This window comes from Quercus robur, chromosome 1 (genome assembly GCF_932294415.1).
Source record: "Quercus robur chromosome 1, dhQueRobu3.1, whole genome shotgun sequence".
In the NCBI taxonomy this organism is placed as follows: domain Eukaryota; kingdom Viridiplantae; phylum Streptophyta; class Magnoliopsida; order Fagales; family Fagaceae; genus Quercus; species Quercus robur.
Genome location: NC_065534.1, coordinates 148,891 through 166,307, shown reverse-complemented (window position 1 = coordinate 166,307; position 17,417 = coordinate 148,891). Strand labels below are relative to the sequence as shown.

At 33.5% G+C, this 17,417-nt stretch overlaps 1 pseudogene; it reads right to left on the bottom strand.

Annotated features, from left to right (window-relative positions):
• Positions 1 to 7,252: 7,252 nt before the first annotated feature.
• On the bottom strand, positions 7,253 to 14,489 carry LOC126692155 (uncharacterized; annotated as a pseudogene).
• Positions 14,490 to 17,417: the final 2,928 nt, after the last annotated feature.

Below are 17,417 nucleotides of genomic sequence, written 5' to 3'. Positions count from 1 at the left end.
GTTAAGAAATATAAAAAACTTGTTGAAATTTCTCTTGAAAAGCTGAAAGAGTTTGAACGTTTGAATATGGACTTGGATGCTAAACTTGTTTTGTCTAACAAACTTGTTGATGATCTTAAATGTGAAAATGAATCTCTTAAGATGCATGCCAAGTGTTTGATTGCTGAACCCATTGATAAAATGGATGATAATATTTGTTGCAATCATGTTGTGGTACCCGATTTTGTGCCTAGTGTGTGTTATACCTTAAAGGACAAATCGGTGTACATTCCTCCACATAAAAGAAATCAAAAGGTGGAGAGAAAGGCTGTTAAGTCAAAACCTTCGTTTAGGTCTCAACCTAAGGCTTTGGATGGATCTAAGTTTGTTCCAACTTGCCACCATTGTGGTGTGATTGGTCATATAAGACCTCAATGTCATAAGTTGAAGAGGGAACAAAACCATGTTGCTAGATCCATTCCCAAAAAGCCTAGTGGACCTAAACACATTGTTTGTCACCATTGTGGTGTCTTTGGTCATCTAAGACCTCATTGCTCTAAGTTTCAAGCTCTTAAGAGAATCAAAAGAAAAGAGAAACTTGAGCCTTTTGGAAGTTGTGCTAAAAAGAGTAAACTGGATTTGAGTGAAAATAGCATGTTGTTAAAGAAAATGTTTAATGCTCTTAACTCCTTGACTATGTGCATCTCCGGTTCTCATTCTTCCAACCCTCGTCTCGCTTCTCTTGAGACACTCATTCCAAACAATCGTTCCGTTTGGATGAGGAAGGGTTCCTATGGTTGAGTTTTTGCTCTTTTGGTCCTTGATCTAATTCTTTCGATCTTTGTAGGACCCTTCATGCATTAAATGTCATATCTTCATGCATTTTGTGCATCTTGCATTCATTTAAATGCATTGTTTTGTTTTTAATCTTACTTTTATATTTCTGTTTTGTGTGAGTAAAAAAATCCAAAACCACATAAAAAGTGAAAAATTCAAAAAGTTTGATCGTATATGTTTGAGCACATATCACATGTGAGTTTGGCCTTGTACCTTTGTACAAATGGTTTTGTGCATTTTCGAGCTTAGCTTGTTATTTTTGCACTTATATTTTTGTGGGAAAAATCTTGACATCTTTGTGTGATTGTTGTAAATCGATCTTCAAGCTTGTCATGAATGATTTGTCAATAGTCATGTTGGTTTTAATACATGCGTAGACTTGTGCTTATATCTCTTCCCACTCTTTTATTTTTATTGCTTAAAGAGCTCAATAAATATAAATCTCAAAATGAAAAGAGATAATGAGCTGCAAAAGTCGTCGCACATACTAGTATTCGACTAGGAAAAAGGGAAAGCGACTTAAATGAAATTGTATGATGCCCAAAAAGCCAAAGGCTTGTTCATCAAATTGAAATATCACAAATTTCAAGCATCGATCTCAAAATGAGATGTTTTGATTCAAAATGATCAAATGTTATGAATTGTAAAGAAGCCAAATGAAAAGCTTCATCATATGTAATCATTTTCTTGTGGGAGGTCATATATGCTCATTTCTATAATTGAGATAGACCACTTGACTTAGCACTAGTTGTGTATGACTTGATTGAATTGATCATTGAAGCTTCACTCTAGACTAAGGACTATTCCACATTTGATACACACACACAACACACATGCCTAATGTTCAATGAATGTCTTATTCATTTGTTAGATTGTACTCAATCTTATATGGATTAATCCAAAAAGATTTTTGATCATTTTATATGTTTTTGGAAGTGATTTTTATCACTCTTTGTGTTCATGTTTAGTGTGTACCTTGTTTTTCATTGTTTTACCATGTTCTGTATTGAAAAACAGGTGTCAGTGTTTTTCGCGGCTCAGCTGGCGACTCGCCAGTCGCGAAACCCCAGTCGCGAGCTCATCCAGAAGCTTTTGGCGACTCACTCGCGGCTTGCTCGCGACTCACTCGCGACTCGCGAAGATTTTCGCGACTGAACCTCGCGACTCGCCCAGTCGCGAAACGCCCAGAAACAGCTTTTTAAAGGGCTTTTTGTGGGAAACTTGTTTTAAACCTCTCCCATCCTCTCTAAAACCCCTCTTTCAATATTTTTACATCAAAACCCAACCAATTTGAATGGTTTTTCATTCCATTAACATTTCTAAGGTAATTATAAACTCTTTTCATTAATTTTGATCCTTGGATTATGTTTTGGAGAGTTTTGTGCTCTTGGTTGTGATTTTTATCATAGGGGTTGGGAAAACTTAATTTTTGTTAAATTTCTTCATGGGATTGGTTTCTTTTGTTGATTTGCATTGGATGTTGGCCCCTTGTGGCAGAAAGAACATGTATTAAGGGTAGATTTCATGATGTTCATGCATTGTTTCACATTATTGTTCATAGTATGCATGCTAGGTGTTTGATAAAATGCCTCTTAGACATTTTCTCGCCTGTTTGGACTCCGATGAGTATCAAACTTTGGGGTTTCTCATGTTTCCTCATTAGGAACATGTTTGGTTCATTAGTTGTGTATTTTGCACACTTTGCCCCACATGTGCATTTTTCATGCATTGGTCATGCATTGCACTTAGCCACCTCTTGCACACACTTTTACTACCCTTGTCATGCATTGGTCTATACCTTACTTTTTCATCCTAGCATGTCATGTTTACCTTATGTTTTGTAGCATTTTACTTTGTCTTGGGTTTGAGCTTCATTTTCTCATTCATCTTGCACCCCTCATGCATCATTATCATTGTTTGTTCATTCATCTCTTGCCCTCTTTTTTCCTTGACCCTTTGTCTATTCCTGACAAAAAGGGGGAGAGTATATTCTAGAGAGTATACCGGAGTGTTTTGTCATTTCTATATGACTCTTGTTATGACTCTTGTGCACATCCTTAGGGGGAGAAATTCTATTTCTCGTGCACATTTGTAGGGGGAGAGATTTTCCATAGTGGAGATGCATATACCAAGGGGGAGAAGACATTGTGTTAACTAGAAAACTTTGTTCTGTGTGTTTTCTTATTGGCTTTATGGTGCTTTGAGTTATGCTTTGTTGTTCTCATTGCATCATGTTTGTGCTTTGGACATGCATATATCCCTATGCTATTGTGCTTCTTGGAATGCATGTTCGGATGATCAATTGATTTGTTATGTGATCATTGTAGTCATTTCTATATGACTGTTTTGGTGTATGATCAAGTTGCTCACATGTTTCACATCATGTTTACTTGATCGCAATTTACTTATTACATTATACTTGTCCTTTTATTACTTGCTTTACCTTGAGGGTCTAATGTGTTTTGTGCAAGTGTTTCAGGTTACAAGTATATATGTTCCAAGTGCATCACAGCTTCTCATCACTTTGAAGGGGAGAAACTTTATGCACTTTTAGTTTATATTGTTTAAGTTTTTATTCAATATAATGTGTTTGTACCCATGTGCTTTTGTAAGCTTTTAGGGTTAATGTTTTATGCATAGTTTGTAGGCTTTATGGTATGTACCTTGCTTTTTGCAGCCTTTATGCTATGTTGAAATCAGTACTTTGATCTAAATGTTCTGCATTTTGGTTTATGTACTGTCACTCTTGTGCCCTTGTAGGATTGTTCCTAGATGCATATGCCTTGTGTGCTATGCATTGGTTGAGTGTTGAGCATACAAGTGTCTTGCCTTGTGCTTGTTAACTTGTATGCCCTTGTGTTCATTCCAAGTGTGAATGAGCACTGTGATCACTACCTGGTGGTGTTCACTTGGTTGATCAAGCCATGGTTTATATCTTAACTCCATCTTTGCTTGATCACATTCTGCCTGTTTCATATGCATGTATAATTTTCTGCTTACAATGATCATGGTGTATTGTTGTGTTTCAGGAGTATTTTGTTCATATGATTCAAGTGCTTCACAGCTTCTAGAGTTAGGTGTGAGTGAGTTTTGTTCAACTGTTCCCAACTCACATGTTAAGTCTAGAGTCTGTTTTAGGGTTTTGTCACGGAATAGCCAAAGGGGGAGATTGTAAGGTTGAATTTATTCAACCATCTAATTGGCTTTATTCCGTACCAAATTTGCTTGTAATTCAGCATTTAGTAACCCTGTATTTAGGTGGGTTTGTTGTAAGGGTAGTGAGTGAGATAGAGTAAAGATTGCTCAAGAGTGTGCAAGAAAATAGAGAGTCGCGGCTGGGACTCGCGGGTGGACTCGCGGCTGCAAGCCGCCAGAAGCTGCACACGTGCCAAGCATGCTGGAAGATGAACAGTCATGCTAGCTAGAGCACTACAGGACAAAACAGGACAACTGGCCATACGGTTATCTCGCGACTGGATCTCGCGACTTAGTCAAGCCGCGAGGTCAAGCCGCGAGCCACCCCTGTTTTGTAAAACCTGACGTTTCACATTCCTCTCCCACTCCAGTATAAATACCCCTTTTACCCACGATTGAAAGAGAGCTTCCGGAGAGAATTTTGAGAGAGAAACCCTAAAGAAAAACCAGATTGTTTCACCCACAATCTCTACCTTAGAGTCTCTTCAAATTCCTCAACTCTCTTCCTCTCCATTGTCAAATCCTTGAGAGGCATTATACCAAACCTGGTTCTCACCATCATCATCACTGTGAGACAGTTGTTTGGAGTTCTGGGAAGCAGTTAGGAAGGAGTCAATCTTCATTGGTTGATGCTACGGTCTAGTAGCGGAATCCGGGAAGCTAGAAAAGAAAAAGGTTCGGCGCAACCTCGTTGGAGCAAGAAGCTTGGAGGGCTTAGGTGCACTGGGTAGATTAGGCTTGGAGGGTTTATTGCTGTCCTTGTATCCCAACTATATTTTCTAGTGGATTGATTACCGCTTGGAGGGCGGCGGAGAGGTTTTTCGCCGAGGACTTCGGTTTCCTCTTCGATAACACATCGCGTGTTGTCTTTGTGTTTGTATCTTCCTTCCTCTCTATCTTTGCCTTTATATTATCTGCTGTGATTTTATTTTGTTATGGCTTAGATAGTATTTAACCTATTTCACATTATAGCATATGTTAAGTTTCCGCACACTTGTTGTTTGACATATTGCTTGTGTTGGTTAAGTTGAAATTTGGGGGTCTAAACGTTCAAAGGTGTTTTGTACACGTTTTTTTGAACTTTCAGAATATTATTAATGCAACCTTAACAAATAAAAAGGTACACTAATGTCCATTATCAAATGCCAAATATAAATATTTTCTCTAAAAAAAAAAGTCATATTAACGAATGCCTCTAGGACATTTGTTATTGGACCTTTTTAAGAAAATTTTAATACCACTTTTATAGAAAATATAAAAATTTATTAAATAAGTTAATTACTCTTTTCTAAAAATATTCATTAAACCAATATCTTAAGCCATTCATTAACTAAAAAAAAAAAAAGAAAAGCCAATGATAGATGATATAATTTTTTTTTTCATCAATAAATGATGAGATTTGTACGTGGGCGACCAAACAGACCAAAAAGCAACTTTTCCAAAATCTTCCAACCATTGCTTTAACTTTTGAGGTTAGTCATTTTCAAAAAAAAAAAAAAAAAACTTTAGAGGTTAGTCTTTTACGTTCAAATACTTTGATTGACCATTCTTCATTCAACAATCAACATGGGTCCTTTTTCTTTAAGAAAAATGTAATTTCGTTTTCTTGTAATGTGGATGCAAATTTATCGGTTGCAGTCTTTGGTCTATCACTACTCTTTTTTGTCGATGTTTCTCTCTTTTTTATTAATTTATGATGGGCTTAAATGTAGGACATTGTTGTTCTTACTCTTCTTCACCTTCTTCTTGTCTTTCAAATCTATTTCTCTTGCGCTTCTTCTTCTTCCTTTGGAAATTGGAATCGAATCAGCTGAACACCAACAACACTTTCTTCTTTATTATCTCTCTGAACTTTTAGGCTGTGTTATATTCTCACATCACTCTCAAAATTTGTTCTCATATCTAATATCTCATTCCTCATTCTCAAAATTTTGAGCAATAACCCAAACATGATTTTTAGACTCAATAAAGCCCACCTCTTTCTCCTCATTTGCCTTTCCCTCCTCCTCATCCTCATTCATGCAAGACCTTGTGTTCCAAAACAAAATGTTGTGGATGAGGAAACAGCTAGAAACAAAGCTACTTCTGCAAATGCATTTGCACAACCTCCAAGTACTCTAGCTTCTCAAAAACATAAAAATAGAAAAAGGAATATACCTGCATTGATATTTACATTGTTGATTGGAGTATTGGGTGGAAATTCGCTTGGATTTGTTACATTATTGATTGGAGTATTGGGCGGAAATTTGCTTGGATTCGTGGAGGGAGTGGTGGTTTTTGGTAGAGGTGGAAGGAAGCCCTCAGGCCCGACAATCTTTAGCCCTTCGATAAAAAAAGAGGACCTAGCTTTCTTGGCCATCGAAGGGAGCGTAGCTTCGTTGGAAGTCATTGGAAGAGGTGGGTGCGGAGAGGTTTTAAAGGCAGAATTGCGAGGAAGCAGCAAGAAAATTGTTGCGATCAAGAAGATAGTTCAACCTTCAATGCATGCAACCACTACAAGAAAACTGGGCTATTGCGGTGGGCCAAAACCGCCGCTAAAGCCCAAAAAAGCGCCGCTAAAGGTAAATTCGACCTATAGCGGCGGGTGCTATTGCGGCGGGCCGTCCCGTCAGTGTTGCAGTGCCGCTATAGGTCTATTGCGGCGGTCTCGAAAAGCGCCGCTATAGCTGTACCTTTTAGCGGCAGGTGAAGGTCTATTGCGGCGGGCATAAGACCGCCGCCATACGTGTTCAGAATTCATGACATTGACTTTTAGCGGCGGGGTAATGCCCGCCGCTATTGGTGTCTACCTTTAGCGGCGGGCAAACAGCGCCGCTATAGACAGCCAATCAAAACAGCTAATTGTACTTTTAGCGGCGGGGTTATGCCCGCCGCTATATGTTTCAACCTTTAGCGGCAGGCGATAAGCGCCGCTATAGGTATTCATTTAAGACATAAAATGTGCACCTTTAGCGGCGCTTTTAGACCGCCGCTATAGGTATTTTTTTTTCTTTTTTCTAACCAGTTTTAAAACCGCTATTTGCTAATAAATAAATGGTTCACAAACCTGTTATAAAGAACAGGTAATAGTTTTAGCTCTACTAACACAATACCACAAATGTAACTATTTAACAACACCACAAATGTCTTTAAACTAACATAATATTAACATAGAAATATATTATCAAATACATAACATTGCCTACAATCATAAGATTAACAAAAAAAAGATGTGGTCCTTTGAATAAAAGAACTACTTAAATTAAGCTAATACTATAATCAAAGTTTCAAAGTGTTTAAAAATATCCTCTTAACACTTGCAAAAAATGCGGTTGTTCAAATGTATTTCTTTGTACACAAAAAGTCCTCAAACACCAATAACTAAAAAAAGCTCATAATAAGACCTTGTGGATGACTCCAGCCTATTTCAGTAATCTATAAAAGAAGCCATTCACTCATAAATTTAACTAAACCAGCAACTTTCTAATGCAGAGAAACATAAAAGGCCATCTGATGTTCTTCTTACACCTTTATATGTGAGATGACTACGTTGAAAGTGAATGGGTGATTTAGGATCAGAGCTCCTCCTAAAAGTAATTCATACCAATGATGCTCTCCAGAGATCCTCAAAAGAAATGATATACCCATATAATATTGTCTCAAACTTGCTTGCTAACAATAATATTGGCTCAACCTTAGGAAAGAAGAATGACAGGCTAACCTTCATTTGCTTAGAAAAAACATTTGAATGGAAGCAAATGTGTCACGCAGAGACATACATACGGTCATGATACAAGAATGAACTCTCAAGTGCACAAAAATAACTGTTGAACAACCTGAAACAGGTACTCTGTTAATTAGGCCCACAACTGGAATTACCAGAGGAAGAACATAAAGAATCATATATATTTATAGTTATATATATGCAATTTGAAACTTCAGGAGATTAAAATTACCGCTAGAGCAGAGTTTATGCAACTCACCTCTAGTAAAACGGTCAAATATTGTTTGAAGAGGCCCTGGCTTTTGATGAACCACAGTTGGCCCTTGTTTATCTAAAGAAATCCTTCTTCGAGCGTTAGCTCCAACATAGCCATTCACATCCCTAATGGTAAATTATTAGTCATTACAACAGAAAATTTAAATTTATTAGAAATGAAATGATAATACTAACAATAACACAACAATATTTGAATTAAGGTTCCATCCTAGTAATAATGAATGACACATCTAAAAGGAAAATAAACTGGACCAGCACATGCGTATTTGTTCCATGAAAAGGAAAATAATGTCTACAAGAAGATTAAATTGTGTCACACAAAAGCCAAATTCTGAGCCCCTATCATGTGCCATCATCAAATTCATATACCTTTTTCCTATTATTATCTTGACTATTCTATCAAAATAAGAGGGCTCCACTGCCATGTGGATCCACAATGTAGACCTTTTCAGCATATATATATATATATATATTATAAGCTTAAACAGTGACTATATTTGAAATTTGCTTCAGCCCAGCGAAGCCAAAGAATGTGAACTAAGTTTGTACACCACGTGACAAAGTTACATCATCCAGACAAAAAAAGGAAATGGCAGCAATCTGTATTTTCCCAGCATAATCAAAGAATTATTCAGAAAAATATTTCACAATCATTACTCAAGAGAGAGAGAAAGAGAGTCCCACTAGCATTGGTAAGCATTAGAGCACTAGCAATAAACTCTAAAATCCTCTCCCTCACACACACACACACACACATTCTGTTGTGACTCTTTGCTTCACACACGCGCACACATGCATTCTGTTGTGACTCTTTGCTTCACACACACACACACTCTGGTTTTTGTCTACAATACTTTAATCTACACACTTTTCAAACACCGAGCACACACACACAAACACGGACCCAGCACTTACTCCCACATGTGCATTAACAATTGCAACATGCTGATACTGAGGTGATGATCAAAATCATGTTGGACATTAAGAGCATTCTTGATCATTGCAGGTTCACACCTAAGCACTGCAAAAAGGTAAAGTCATCCATAATGTAATTTTTATTAAGGTTGCACTTTGGCTGCTGCAAGGTTTAGATTTAAATGGTTGAAGATTAGAACAAGTATTAACTGGACATTCAGCCACAATTATACAATTTATAGACTTTGACATGAGTTGAATTTTGTATAAAAATTATTACCTAGTGTTGGTCCTGAGGAGGGGTGATGTGGATACAATAAATACTCAAGCTGCTCAATTGGAAGACTGAGTTATACTGACTATTAAAATATAAATAGGTAACAAGGTTCAAAACCCTATACAGTTCCCCATGTAGACTACAAGACTTAATATCAATGTATTTGGTCATATTCTATCCAAAAAAAAAAAAAAAAATGTATTTGGTCATAGTTTCAAAAGCAATTCCCCATCCTAATACTGAAGTAAGATAGTCATAATGTCATATATATATATATATAGACACACTCTTTGTATGACCAACGGGCTACATATACTATTTTAAAGTATTAAACTGCTCTAAGTTTCAATTAGACATAGGCAGATGCTACAAACAAATGCATCAGAACTTATAACCGATAAATAACCAACCCAAACCAACCACAAATCACAACACCAGTATCAACTAATCGATCACAACAGTCACTCATCTTAAAATATGCTCTTTAATATTTCTTGTAGATATGCACTTTCTTGATTTTTTGACTTACTTTTTCTCACTTTTTCGAAGTACAAGTATACTTTTAACCCATTTTCAGCACAAAAAAAAATCCAATTTAGCTGATGCAAAATGGACACACATCTTGTTTTGAATTGAAACGGTAAATTCTTTTTATTGCTGCTATTATATTAACTGCATTTTTTTGCTAGATTTATTAACTGAATTTCATGCCTCTTATCCATGCCATTGATTTGAATGAAAGTTAAACATAAAAATTGATAACAACTGAATTTTCATATAGATTTCACCCAAGTGATAATAATTAAAAAACAGTAATCTATAGATTTCATGCCTCTTATCCATGCCATTGGTTCTCAACCCACGTTCCAGTAATTATTTAATTTTAAATAATTAGAAAAAAAACATTTTTCATATTCTATCACCTGAGTTCGAAACAAAAAGAATTAGTCTCACCTCTAAGTTCTCTAAAGAGTCCGCTGCTCTCCTTTACGACTTGTACCACTACCAACAGGTATTAGATTGAGAATTTGGGGAATCTAAAGAAATCTAATATTATAATATTATAATGAAAAAGCAAATCATCTAATATTATAATCTTCATGATGTGATTAGCTGCTGCCACAGTTGGATTGATAGGGCCATACACACATTTTAAAAAAAAAAAATTTAAAAATAATGAAAAAGACATCGTTGGAAATATTTTCAAAATTAATTAATAGGGAGCTATATTTGGAAATCTTAAAGGATTTTTAAAATACATTACTACTAATAAACCAATGGTCTGGCCCCTTGTTTGTGGATACTTTTGTACCACCAAAACTCATTAACAGCTCAGACTGGTTCAAAATAGTGGTGGGTTAATGAGCTGTTTCCTGTGATGCTGTTAACTCATTAATTATTTTTTATAAATAATTTATAAATAGTTTATAAAAGCTCTATAAAATTATTTTTTATAAATTATGTCAGTTGATGATGCATTTTGTCAAAAACCAGCAAAAAAAAAAACTAGTGTTGTACATTACAGGTAAAGAAATAGTATAAAAAAATTTTAAATTGTAGAAAAAATACATTCACCAGTTTGATAACCAAACAAAACTTCATTCAGAGTAATTACATTTTCGTGAGAATTTTAAATTAATAATAAAATAAAAATAATATTAAAAAAAAGTATTTAAGCAGCATTCATTAAGTAAAAATTCATTCTATTTTACCAGAAAAATCTATCTACACCATAGGCGTATGAAAATATATCTAGAATTAAAAAATAAAGAAGGCATCAATCCCAATCCATCCCTAAAAGTGTTTTGTCCACACACACACTATTTTGACTTTACTAGCTTCTAATCAAAACTCTACACACACTTTCAAATTTCGATTTTACTAGTTCTAAGAAAAAATTCCTACACACGATCACTCACTCACACACACACATTCGATATTACTAGTTTCCAATCAAAATTCCTAAACTCACTCACACAGACAAAACTTCAATTTTATTAGTTTCCAATCAAAATTCCTACACACACAAATTCGATTCTACTAGTTTCCAATCAAAATTCCTACACACACACACACACACACACACACATATATATATATGTAAAGATCCAACAAATCTTATACTCTCTATCCTCTAATCTAAGCTAATTTCACATATAACTGCAATAAAATAAAAGGCAAAAAATTAAGAAAAATCAAAGTGAGTTTGAGTTTCAATTTTCACCACCTCTTTTCACAAATAGATTCTTTTTTGCCATCTCCAACAAAAAACTGACCATTTTGGCCATGTTCTTCTTCTAGAAATGAAATTTGGTTATGGTATTTCACTAACTTTTTTGTTTCTTATTGTTTAAATTGTCTCATTTTGGCCATGTTCTTCTTCTAGAAATGAGGATGATACGACTGGTTTATATTATTTTTGTGGGTTTAAACTATTTTAGAAAAATTTTATAAAAAATTAAAAAAGTGATTAATTTTTTTTTTTTAATTTTCTTAAACAGTTTTTTTTTTTAAATGGGTGATTAATATAAGTTATTCATGTATTCCTTAATCAGACCCTTTATGAGTAACAATAGTATTATATCATTGTCATATTATTTGATAAAAACAAAATTATAACAAATCATATAAAAAATTATAAAAAAATTGTGAAGAATGTTACTAAACTTGTTAAATTCAAAATAGAAAAATAAAATAAAATTTTATTTTATTAATTAGGAAATTTTTAGGGAGAATAATTTCCTGGTAAGATGTCCTTGGAGAACTAGATAGTACAACTTGAGTTCAAAGGCACAATAATCAAACTTTCGTATTTGTAATGTAAATAATTGTACATAAAATATAGGTAGCAACAAATTGGTACTTGGTTTCTTTACTTTTGTACATAGAAGACTATTGGAGCACATTTCCAAGGATAATTTAAAGAATGCTGTTAAGAAATGCTATAAGATGGTCCTGTCCAATGTTTTGGATTCTTGTATAGAAAATACAAATTATTAATAAATGAACATAATTGTTGAAATGGACTAGAGCACAAAATATTAAGCAAGTCATGGACCATATGATGTCCATTGCAAAGATCATTACGTATGTATATAGACAAGAGTAGATGTGATGTGATAAAATATCATTTGAACTGAATGGATACATTGCCTGGTAAATTAAGGTATTTGTAGTCTCAATTGTGTAGCTTGATAGATTTGTTTCTGGTTGCATTTTGTTTTGGTTATGGTATTTACTCATCAGTTATAGAAATTTGTTTCATTTGTCTTAGAAAAAAAGTTTTTGGTATAAGCATACCTTAAAATAAACACATACCTTAAAATAAACTGACAAAAAACATACCTTAAAAAAAACACAGTGACCTGCACATTCCTCTTTTGGGTAGACAGGGACCAATTAATAAAAAATTGACCTCCCCCTTTGGAAATGTTCTTCTTACACTACAAACTAAGAGAAACTCTCAATCTTCTTACACTATACACTAAAAGAAACTCTCAATTTCAATGCCATCACACATCAATTGAAAAACGCATCACCCTGGAGTAAAAAAAAAACCAGTAGGCATATCAATACCATTGAAGACAAAGAAGTCTCACCTAACACGTTCTCTGGCCCTCATTTCCATAGGCTTCTTTCTGTTCTCCTCAGCAAATACAACTGTCAATTCACGACCAAGAAGAATCTAACCATCCATATGATATTTTGCATCTGCAGCATCATCCGGGTCTACATACTGCACAAACCCAAAGCCACAAGGCTCCCTGCATCATGATCAAATGAAGCATTAGAAAAACAAAATATATATAAAATCAAATGTGGTTCAAAAATGCATGCTGATTGCCGAAAATCACAAATATAACCTCAAGTCCAATATGTATAGTTTATGATCAAATATCTTCTGATACTTTATAAAATTCAACTTAAAACACCATGTGGCTGCTAACCTTGGGGGAGAAAAAGTTAAAATTGAGATGAAATTCTTCAAGACCTGAAATTCTTCTCAATGTATACAAACCCAACTTCCTTCGAATCTTCATCTACATTAAGAACATCTTCAACAGTACCCCTTATTTACTTGATTGGTGTCTTCAACACCTCTTATTACTTCATTGTTGTCTTCAACACAGTACTCTTATTACTTCATTGGTGTCTTCAACACTTTCAATAAAAACAGCCAAATACCCATAAACTGATTGTATATAATTAATTTAAAAAAACAAGGATGGACCCCATCATCACATTCAATTGAGACAGCATGAAGACAAACAATTGGACAAAAATCAATAAGTGAAAGTTCGCCTAAACCTGGCAGAATAAAAAGACAATACACAAACAAAAGGTTTGCAAGATTCACAAACCATATCAACCAATACATGATGACATGCTTTGCTTACCCAGTATAATAATCTCAGGGCAAGTAAATGTCCTTGAGCTGGCTAAACTGCCCAAATGGTCCACGTAGATCTTCTGGCTAATATATATAAATATATATATATATATATATATTACATCCAGAAGAACAACTGCCCATATGCGACAATTAATTTGATACAAAATACATTTGAGAAAAGAAATGAAAAGGCAGAATAAAATTAAACAAAAACAATATAAATATATATAGAAAAGAAAAGTCACCCTCGCCAATGGCAAAACATAGTATCCTCAGGTCACGTTCACTTCAATCTCTATTCTAAATTCTAAACAAACTCAAATCTCATAGCGCCATATATTTTCGCAATTTCTTACAACAACAAATTAGCTTTCAATACTAAGAATTTACATTTACACATTAACATAGGCAACAAATGAAAAAGATAAAAGTTTTTTACATGTTGCGCATAAACAAAAAACACACACACACACACACTCAAAAACTAAAAAACGTTGAATACAACGAGCAAAACAAACAGTAACAGATTTACCTTAGCAAAGCCCTCAGGAGTTCCAGTCTGAGTTCCAAAGAAAACAGAGACCTTAGTTTTTCCCGAATCAACCTCGACCTTATCGTCCTCATCCTTGTTCAACGACGAGAACTTAGGCACTTCCACCGGCTTCACCGAACTCCTCTGCTCCGATCCGACGATCTCTTCCACACAAAAACCAAAAGTCCGATTATCACAGCAAACGACGTCGTAACGATCAGTACGACGGTGTCCGATACCTACTCAAAAACAATATATATATATATGAATTTTGTTGTTCGTTGAAGTTGTCGAGGCCGAGAACACCGTCGCCACGTTTCTTGAGAGCGAGGGAGCAGTGAGAGCCGATGAAGCCAGCGGAGCCAGTGACAAGGACCGACATGCCATTGGAGCGGCGTGGAGTGGAAGAGTTTGGGGAGGGCGTCTCTTGAAGAGAGAAAAAATTTGGGGAGGGCGACGGCTCTAGAGGAAGAGAAAAGATTTTGGGGAAGGGGGCGGCTGGGAGAAAAAAACTATTCCTAGGGTTTTAAAATCTGAAGAAATAAGAGTTTCAAAATTTTTAAAAATATTTTAACAAAGTAAGGTCTCGAACTGGAGACCATTTGGACAAAGCACGTGCTGCAAACCAGTGAGCCAGTGATGCAAGAATATATTTGGGTCATATAAATATATATATATATATATATTAATCATACATAATAAAAATATTTTTTTATATTATATTATAATAAATTATATATATTTTATTACTATTTAAATAAATATAATTTAAAATGTATAGTTATTATTATTATAATAAATGTATATATATATAAATTATCACACGTTCTATCTTATTAAAAATTAAAAACAAATGATTATAAGTTACACTTGATGTAACTCTAAAAAATGTTACACCAATCAATAACTTATTATTGAATTCATATTTTGAAAATCCAACCGTTATATCACATTTTCTATATGTTTTTAACATACATGCCAATCGAATGTAATTTATCATTTGATCTTTAAACTCATATTTTATGCATTATTTTATACTACAAAAACTTGAATTTAAACAATTGATTGATGACATGGTTATTAATCTTTGATCACCTTGAAATTTTGTGAACATGAAAAATATATGAATATAATGTAATCTAACGGTAGATTTGAAAAAATTCGCATCGAATTAGGAAATATAGGATTGGGTTCAAGTTACACTTAATGTAACACAAAAAAATGTTACACCAACCAATAACTTATTGTTAAATTCATATTTTGAAAATCCAACCGTTGGATCACATTTTCTATATGTTTTTAACATACATGCCAATTTTCATGCCAATAGAATGTAATTTATCATTTGATCTTTAAACTTATCTTCTATGCGTTATTTTAAACTATAGAAACTTGAGTTTAAACAATTGATTGATGACATGGCTATTAATATTTTATCACCTTGAAATTTTGTAAGCTTGAAAAATATATGAAGATAATGTAATCTAACGGTCAATTCGTCAAAATTCACATCGAATTAAGAAATATAGGGTTGGGTTCAAGTTACATTTTATGTAACTCTAAAAAATGTCACACCAACCAATAACTTATTGTTGAATTCAAAATTTTAAAATCCAACCGTTGGATCACATTTTCTATATGTTTTTAACATACTTGCCAATTTTCATGCCAATAGAATGTAATTTATCATTTGATCTTTAAACTTTTCTTCTATGCGTTATTTTAAACTATAGAAACTTGAGTTTAAACAATTGATTGATGACATGGCTATTAATATTTTATCACCTTGAAATTTTGTAAGCTTGAAAAATATATGAAGATAATGTAATCTAACGGTCGATTCGTCAAAATTCACATCGAATTAAGAAATATAGGGTTGGGTTCAAGTTACATTTGATGTAACTCTAAAAAATGTCACACCAACCAATAACTTATTGTTGAATTCAAAATTTTAAAATCCAACCGTTGGATCACATTTTCTATATGTTCTTAACATACATGCCAAGTTTCATGCCAATCGGGTGTAATTTACCATTTGATCTTTAAACTCATCTTTTATGCGTAATTTTAAATTACAAAAACTTGAATTTAAATAATTGATTGATGACATGACTATTAATTTTTGATCACCTTGAAATTTTGTATACTTGAAAAATATATGAAAATAATGTAATCTAACGGTAAATTTGTCAAAATTCACATCGAATTAAGAAATATAGCGTTGGGTTCAAATTACACTTGATGTAACTCTAAAAAATGTTACACCAACCAATAACTTATTGTTGAATTCATATTTTGAAAATCCAACCGTTGGATCACATTTTCTATTTTTTTTTAACATGCATGCCAATTTTCATGTCAATCGGGTGTAATTTACCAATTGATCTTTAAACTTATATTTTATGTGTTATTTTAAATTACAAAAACTTGAATTTAAACAATTGATTGATGACATGACTATTAATTTTTGATCACCTTGAAATTTTGTATGCATGAAAAATATATGAAGATAATATAATCTAACGGTAGATTTGTTGAAATTCACATCGAATTAAGAAATTTATCGTTGGGTTCAAGTTACACTTGATGTAACTCTAAAAAATGTTACACCAACCAATAACTTGTTGTTGAATTCAAATTTTGAAAATCCAACCGTTGGATCACATTTTCTATATGTTTTTAACATGCATGCCAATTTTCATGCCAATCAGGTTTAATTTATTATTTGATCTTTAAACTCATTTTTTATGCGTTATTTTAAATTACGAAAACTTGAATTTAAACAATTGATTGATGGCAGAGCTATTAATTTTTGATCACCTTAAAATTTTTTAAGTATGAAAAATATCTGAAGATAATGTAATCTAACGGTATATTTGTCAAAATTCATATCAAATTAAGAAATATAAGGTTGGGTTCAAATTACACTTGATGTAATTCTAAAAAAATGTTACACCAACCAATAACTTATTGTTGAATTCACATTTTGAAAATATAACCGTTGGATCATATTTTCTATTTTTTCTTAACATGCATACCAATTTTCACGCCAATCGGGTGTAATTTATCATTTGATCTTTAAACTCATCTTTTATGCGTTATTTTAAACTATAAAAACTTGAATTTAAACAATTGATTGATGGCATGACCATTAATTTTTGATCACCTTGAAATTTTTTAAGCATGAAAAATGTATGAAGATAATGTAATCTAACGGTAGATTTGTCAAAATTCACATCGAATTAAGAAATGTGGGGTTAGGTTTAAGTTACACTTGATGCAACTCTAAAAAATATCACACGAACCAATA